The sequence below is a fragment of the Opisthocomus hoazin genome, unplaced genomic scaffold (assembly GCF_030867145.1).
Source record: "Opisthocomus hoazin isolate bOpiHoa1 unplaced genomic scaffold, bOpiHoa1.hap1 HAP1_SCAFFOLD_129, whole genome shotgun sequence".
NCBI classification, from domain to species: Eukaryota; Metazoa; Chordata; class Aves; order Opisthocomiformes; family Opisthocomidae; genus Opisthocomus; species Opisthocomus hoazin.
In genome coordinates, this window is record NW_027448892.1 from 102,501 (window position 1) to 110,000 (window position 7,500).

Here is a 7,500-nt window from a genome sequence, read left to right on the forward strand (position 1 = left end):
GAGCACAGGCAGCCCGCCGCCGGCCCACCCACCCCGTGCAGGCACCCCTGCATACGGGCCTCCGGCAGGGCCGGCCTGCCGACCCCAGCCACCCCCCGCAAGCCCCCCCACCGCCGCCCCGACTGAGAGAGCACAGGCAGCCCGCCGCCGGCCCTTCCCACCCCGTGCAGGCACCCCTGCATACGGGCCTCCGGCAGGGCCGGCCTGCCGCCCCCAGCCACCCCCCGCAAGCCCCCCCACCGCCGCCCCGGCTCAGAGAGCACAGGCAGCCCGCCGCCGGCCCACCCACCCCGTGCAGGCACCCCTGCATACGGGCCTCCGGCAGGACCGGCCTGCCGCCCCCAGCCACCCCCCGCAAGCCCCCCCACCGCCGCCCCGGCTGAGAGAGCACAGGCACCCCGCCGCCGGCCCTTCCCACCCCGTGCAGGCACCCCTGCATACGGGCCTCCGGCAGGGCCGGCCTGCCGCCCCCAGCCACCCCCCGCAAGCCCCCCCCACCGCCGCCCCGGCTCAGAGAGCACAGGCAGCCCGCCGCCGGCCCACCCACCCCGTGCAGGCACCCCTGCATACGGGCCTCCGGCAGGGCCGGCCTGCCGACCCCAGCCACCCCCCGCAAGCCCCCCCACCGCCGCCCCGACTGAGAGAGCACAGGCAGCCCGCCGCCGGCCCTTCCCACCCCGTGCAGGCACCCCTGCATACGGGCCTCCGGCAGGGCCGGCCTGCCGACCCCAGCCACCCCCCGCAACCCCCCCCACCGCCGCCCCGGCTGAGAGAGCACAGGCAGCCCGCCGCCGGCCCTTCCCACCCCGTGCAGGCACCCCTGCATACGGGCCTCCGGCACGGCCGGCCTGCCGCCCCCAGCCACCCCCCGCAAGCCCCCCCCACCGCCGCCCCGACTCAGAGAGCACAGGCAGCCCGCCGCAGGCCCACCCACCCCGTGCAGGCACCCCTGCATACGGGCCTCCGGCAGGGCCGGCCTGCCGACCCCAGCCACCCCCCGCAAGCCCCCCCACCGCCGCCCCGACTGAGACAGCACAGGCAGCCCGCCGCCGGCCCTTCCCACCCCGTGCAGGCACCCCTGCATACGGGCCTCCGGCAGGACCGGCCTGCCGACCCCAGCCACCCCCCGCAAGCCCCCCCACCGCCGCCCCGGCTGAGAGAGCACAGGCAGCCCGCCGCCGGCCCTTCCCACCCCGTGCAGGCACCCCTGCATACGGGCCTCCGGCAGAGCCGGCCTGCCGCCCCCAGCCACCCCCCGCAAGCCCCCCCACCGCCGCCCCGGCTCAGAGAGCACAGGAACCCCGCCGCCGCCCCTTCCCACCCCGTGCAGGCACCCCTGCATACGGGCCTCCGGCAGGGCCGGCCTGCCGCCCCCAGCCACCCCCCGCAAGCCCCCCCACCGCCGCCCCGGCTCAGAGAGCACAGGAACCCCGCCGCCGCCCCTTCCCACCCCGTGCAGGCACCCCTGCATACGGGCCTCCGGCAGGGCCGGCCTGCCGCCCCCAGCCACCCCCCGCAAGCCCCCCCACCGCCGCCCCGGCTCAGAGAGCACAGGCAGCCCGCCGCCGGCCCACCCACCCTGTGCAGGCACCCCTGCATACGGGCCTCCGGCAGGACCGGCCTGCCGCCCCCAGCCACCCCCCGCAAGCCCCCCCACCGCCGCCCCGGCTGAGAGAGCACAGGCAACCCGCCGCCGCCCCTTCCCACCCCGTGCAGGCACCCCTGCATACGGGCCTCCGGCAGGGCCGGCCTGCCGCCCCCAGCCACCCCCCGCAAGCCCCCCCACCGCCGCCCCGGCTGAGAGAGCACAGGCAGCCCGCCGCCGGCCCACCCACCCTGTGCAGGCACCCCTGCATACGGGCCTCCGGCAGGACCGGCCTGCCGCCCCAAGCCACCCCCCGCAAGCCCCCCCACCGCCGCCCCGGCTGAGAGAGCACAGGCACCCCGCCGCCGCCCCTTCCCACCCCGTGCAGGCACCCCTGCATACGGGCCTCCGGCAGGGCCGGCCTGCCGCCCCCAGCCACCCCCCGCAAGCCCCCCCCACCGCCGCCCCGGCTCAGAGAGCACAGGCAGCCCGCCGCAGGCCCACCCACCCCGTGCAGGCACCCCTGCATACGGGCCTCCGGCAGGGCCGGCCTGCCGACCCCAGCCACCCCCCGCAAGCCCCCCCACCGCCGCCCCGGCTGAGAGAGCACAGGCACCCCGCCGCCGCCCCTTCCCACCCCGTGCAGGCACCCCTGCATACGGGCCTCCGGCAGGGCCGGCCTGCCGCCCCCAGCCACCCCCCGCAAGCCCCCCCCACCGCCGCCCCGGCTCAGAGAGCACAGGCAGCCCGCCGCCGGCCCACCCACCCCGTGCAGGCACCCCTGCATACGGGCCTCCGGCAGGGCCGGCCTGCCGACCCCAGCCACCCCCCGCAAGCCCCCCCACCGCCGCCCCGACTGAGACAGCACAGGCAGCCCGCCGCCGGCCCTTCCCACCCCGTGCAGGCACCCCTGCATACGGGCCTCCGGCAGGGCCGGCCTGCCGCCCCCAGCCACCCCCCGCAAGCCCCCCCACCGCCGCCCCGGCTGAGAGAGCACAGGCAACCCGCCGCCGCCCCTTCCCACCCCGTGCAGGCACCCCTGCATACGGGCCTCCGGCAGGGCCGGCCTGCCGCCCCCAGCCACCCCCCGCAAGCCCCCCCCACCGCCGCCCCGGCTCAGAGAGCACAGGCAGCCCGCCGCAGGCCCACCCACCCCGTGCAGGCACCCCTGCATACGGGCCTCCGGCAGGGCCGGCCTGCCGACCCCAGCCACCCCCCGCAACCCCCCCCACCGCCGCCCCGGCTGAGAGAGCACAGGCAGCCCGCCGCCGGCCCTTCCCACCCCGTGCAGGCACCCCTGCATACGGGCCTCCGGCAGGGCCGGCCTGCCGACCCCAGCCACCCCCCGCAACCCCCCCCACCGCCGCCCCGGCTGAGAGAGCACAGGCAGCCCGCCGCCGGCCCTTCCCACCCCGTGCAGGCACCCCTGCATACGGGCCTCCGGCAGGGCCGGCCTGCCGCCCCCAGCCACCCGCCACAGGCCCCCCCACCGCCGCCCCGGCTGAGAGAGCACAGGCAGCCCGCCGCCGGCCCTTCCCACCCCGTGCAGGCACCCCTGCATACGGGCCTCCGGCAGGGCCGGCCTGCCGACCCCAGCCACCCCCCGCAAGCCCCCCCACCGCCGCCCCGGCTCAGAGAGCACAGGCACCCCGCCGCCGCCCCTTCCCACCCCGTGCAGGCACCCCTGCATACGGGCCTCCGGCAGGGCCGGCCTGCCGCCCCCAGCCACCCCCCGCAAGCCCCCCCCACCGCCGCCCCGGCTCAGAGAGCACAGGCAGCCCGCCGCAGGCCCACCCACCCCGTGCAGGCACCCCTGCATACGGACCTCCGGCAGGGCGGGCCTGCCGACCCCAGCCACCCCCCGCAAGCCCCCCCACCGCCGCCCCGACTGAAACAGCACAGGCAGCCCGCCGCCGGCCCTTCCCACCCCGTGCAGGCACCCCTGCATACGGGCCTCCGGCAGGGCCGGCCTGCCGCCCCCAGCCACCCGCCACAGGCCCCCCCACCGCCGCCCCGGCTGAGAGAGCACAGGCAGCCCGCCGCCGCCCCTTCCCACCCCGTGCAGGCACCCCTGCATACGGGCCTCCGGCAGGGCCGGCCTGCCGACCCCAGCCACCCCCCGCAAGCCCCCCCACCGCCGCCCCGACTGAAACAGCACAGGCAGCCCGCCGCCGGCCCTTCCCACCCCGTGCAGGCACCCCTGCATACGGGCCTCCGGCAGGGCCGGCCTGCCGCCCCCAGCCACCCGCCACAGGCCCCCCCACCGCCGCCCCGGCTGAGAGAGCACAGGCAGCCCGCCGCCGCCCCTTCCCACCCCGTGCAGGCACCCCTGCATACGGGCCTCCGGCAGGGCCGGCCTGCCGACCCCAGCCACCCCCCGCAAGCCCCCCCACCGCCGCCCCGGCTGAGAGAGCACAGGCAGCCCGCCGCCGGCCCACCCACCCTGTGCAGGCACCCCTGCATACGGGCCTCCGGCAGGACCGGCCTGCCGCCCCAAGCCACCCCCCGCAAGCCCCCCCACCGCCGCCCCGGCTGAGAGAGCACAGGCAGCCCGCCGCCGCCCCTTCCCACCCCGTGCAGGCACCCCTGCATACGGGCCTCCAGCACGGGCGACCCGCTCTGTCCGCAGGGAGGACAGGTCTACCCCTTCTGCCGGCAGGGAGGCCAGGTCTACCCGTTCTGCCGGCAGGGAGGCCAGGTCTACCCGTTTTACCTGCAGGGAGACCAGGTCTACCCGTTCTGCCGGCAGGGAGGCCAGGTCTACCCGTTTTACCGGCAGGGATGCCAGGTCTACCCGTTCTGGCGGCAGGGAGGCCAGGTCTACCTGTTTTACCGGCAGGGATGCCAGGTCTACCCGTTCTAGCGGCAGGGAGACCAGGTCTACCCGTATTGCCGGCAGGGATGCCAGGTCTACCCGTTTTTCCGGCAGGGATGCCAGGTCTACCCATTTACCGGCAGGGATGCCAGGTCTACCCGTTTTGCCGGCAGGGATGCCAGGTCTACCCGTTCTGGCGGCAGGGAGAACAGGTCTACCCGTTTTACCTGCAGGGAGAACAGGTCTACCCGTTTTGCCGGCAGGGATGCCAGGTCTACCCGTTTTACCTGCAGGGATGCCAGGTCTACCCGTTTTACCGGCAGGGAGGCCAGGTCTACCCATGTTGCCGGCAGGGAGGCCAGGTCTACCCGTTCTAGCGGCAGGGAGACCAGGTCTACCCATTTACCGGCAGGGAGACCAGGTCTACCCGTTTTGCCGGCAGGGATGCCAGGTCTACCCGTTTTGCCGGCAGGGAGAACAGGTCTACCCGTTTTACCTGCAGGGAGGCCATGTCTACCCGTTTTACCGGCAGGGAGACCAGGTCTACCCGTTTTGCCGGCAGGGATGCCAGGTCTACCCGTTCTGGCGGCAGGGAGACCAGGTCTACCCGTTCTGCCGGCAGGGATACCAGGTCTACCCGTTTTACCTGCACGGAGACCAGGTCTACCCATTTTACCGGCAGGGAGGCCAGGTCTACCCGTTCTGGCGGCAGGGAGAACAGGTCTACCCTTTTTGCCGGCAGGGAGACCAGGTCTACCCGTTTTACCGGCAGGGATGCCAGGTCTACCCGTTTTGCCGGCAGGGATAACAGGTCTACCCGTTTTACCTGCAGGGAGACCAGGTCTACCCGTTTTACCGGCAGGGAGACCAGGTCTACCCGTTTTGCCGGCAGGGATGCCAGGTCTACCCGTTCTGGCGGCAGGGAGGCCAGGTCTACCCGTTCTGCCGGCAGGGAGGCCAGGTCTACCCGTTTTGCCGGCAGGGAGAACAGGTCTACCCGTTTTACCGGCAGGGAGACCAGGTCTACCCGTTTTGCCGGCAGGGATGCCAGGTCTACCCGTTCTGGCGGCAGGGAGGCCAGGTCTACCCGTTCTGCCGGCAGGGAGGCCAGGTCTACCCGTTTTACCTGCAGGGAGGCCAGGTCTACCCGTTTTGGCGGCAGGGAGACCAGGTCTACCCGTTTTGCCGGCAGGGATGCCAGGTCTACCCGCTTCCGGCAGGGATGCCAGGTCTACCCGGTTCCAGGCAGGGAGGCCTCGTCTACCCGTTCTGCCGGCAGGGAGGCCAGGTCTACCCGTTTTACCGGCAGGGATGCCAGGTCTACCCGCTTCCGGCAGGGATGCCAGGTCTACCCGGTTCCAGGCAGGGAGGCCTCGTCTACCCGTTCTGCCGGCAGGGAGGCCAGGTCTACCCGTTTTACCGGCAGGGATGCCAGGTCTACCCGCTTCCGGCAGGGATGCCAGGTCTACCCGGTTCCAGGCAGGGAGGCCTCGTCTACCCGTTCTGCCGGCAGGGAGGCCAGGTCTACCCGTTTTACCGTCCGCCGGGTCCGGTGTGCCCGATGTGGCCGCCGGAGCTGCCGGCGGAAAGGGATGCCTCGTCTACCTCGCTCCGGCGGGACTTTGGCTCCACCGCGGTTCTGGCAGGTAGACGTCTTGCCCGGTTCTTCTTCGGAGCTGCCGAAGGGGTCGCTGCTTTGCGCTGCCTCCAGTTACGTCATGGTAAGAGTCGGCGGCGCTCGCGCGCCTCCCCGCTGGGGGAAGACGGTTCTCTTCGAGCCCGCCGGGGCCGGGGACCTCGCTGTCCGTATACTAGGGCAGAGGGCTGGCGCTCGCGGACCAGCGCCATCGAACCGCTGCAGCTACTCGCGGTTCAGCCGGCAGACTCGGGTGTTGCACGGCGGCTGTGGCCGTGGCCGTTCTGCCTCCTACCTATCGCGCACGGCGCTTCCGACTGCCAGAAGCCGCGCGAAGCCGCTGCTTGCCCGCAGGCTCCGGTGGCCGTTGCCGACTGGAGCGAGGGCTCCAAGAGGGGTTTCTCCAGGGCCGGGCCGAGACGGGCGGCGGTCGCCGGCACTCGAACGCTTGTCACCCGCGGCTCAGCCGGCAGACTCGGGCGTTGCCCGGCGGCCCTGGCCGTGGCCGTTCTGCCTCCTACCTATCGCGCACGGCGCTTCCGACTGCCAGAAGCCGCGCGAAGCCGCTGCTTGCCCGCAGGCTCCGGTGGCCGTTGCCGACTGGAGCGAGGGCTCCAAGAGGGGTTTCTCCAGGGCCGGGCCGAGACCGGCGGCGGTCGCCGGCACTCGAACGCTTGTCAGCCGCGGCTCAGCGGGCAGACTCGGGCGTTGCCCGGCGGCCCTGGCCGTGGCCGTTCTGCCTCCTACCTATCGCGCACGGCGCTTCCGACTGCCAGAAGCCGCGCGAAGCCGCTGCTTGCCCGCAGGCTCCGGTGGCCGTTGCCGACTGGAGCGAGGGCTCCAAGAGGGGTTTCTCCAGGGCCGGGCCGAGACCGGCGGCGGTCGCCGGCACTCGAACGCTTGTCACCCGCGGCTCAGCCGGCAGACTCGGGCGTTGCCCGGCGGCCCTGGCCGTGGCCGTTCTGCCTCCTACCTATCGCGCACGGCGCTTCCGACTGCCAGAAGCCGCGCGAAGCCGCTGCTTGCCCGCAGGCTCCGGTGGCCGTTGCCGACTGGAGCGAGGGCTCCAAGAGGGGTTTCTCCAGGGCCGGCCCGAGACGGGCGGCGGTCGCCGGCACTCGAACGCTTGTCACCCGCGGCTCAGCCGGCAGACTCGGGCGTTGCCCGGCGGCCCTGGCCGTGGCCGTTCTGCCTCCTACCTATCGCGCACGGCGCTTCCGACTGCCAGAAGCCGCGCGAAGCCGCTGCTTGCCCGCAGGCTCCGGTGGCCGTTGCCGACTGGAGCGAGGGCTCCAAGAGGGGTTTCTCCAGGGCCGGGCCGAGACGGGCGGCGGTCTCCGGCACTCGAACGCTTGTAGGGCCGGGGTTTGGGAGTGGAGCCTGCCGTGGCTCCCCCCCCCTCCCCACGCCCGTTAACAGCAGCCATCCGCGGGCACGTTGCAGAGAAGCCTCTACGGCAGTCCG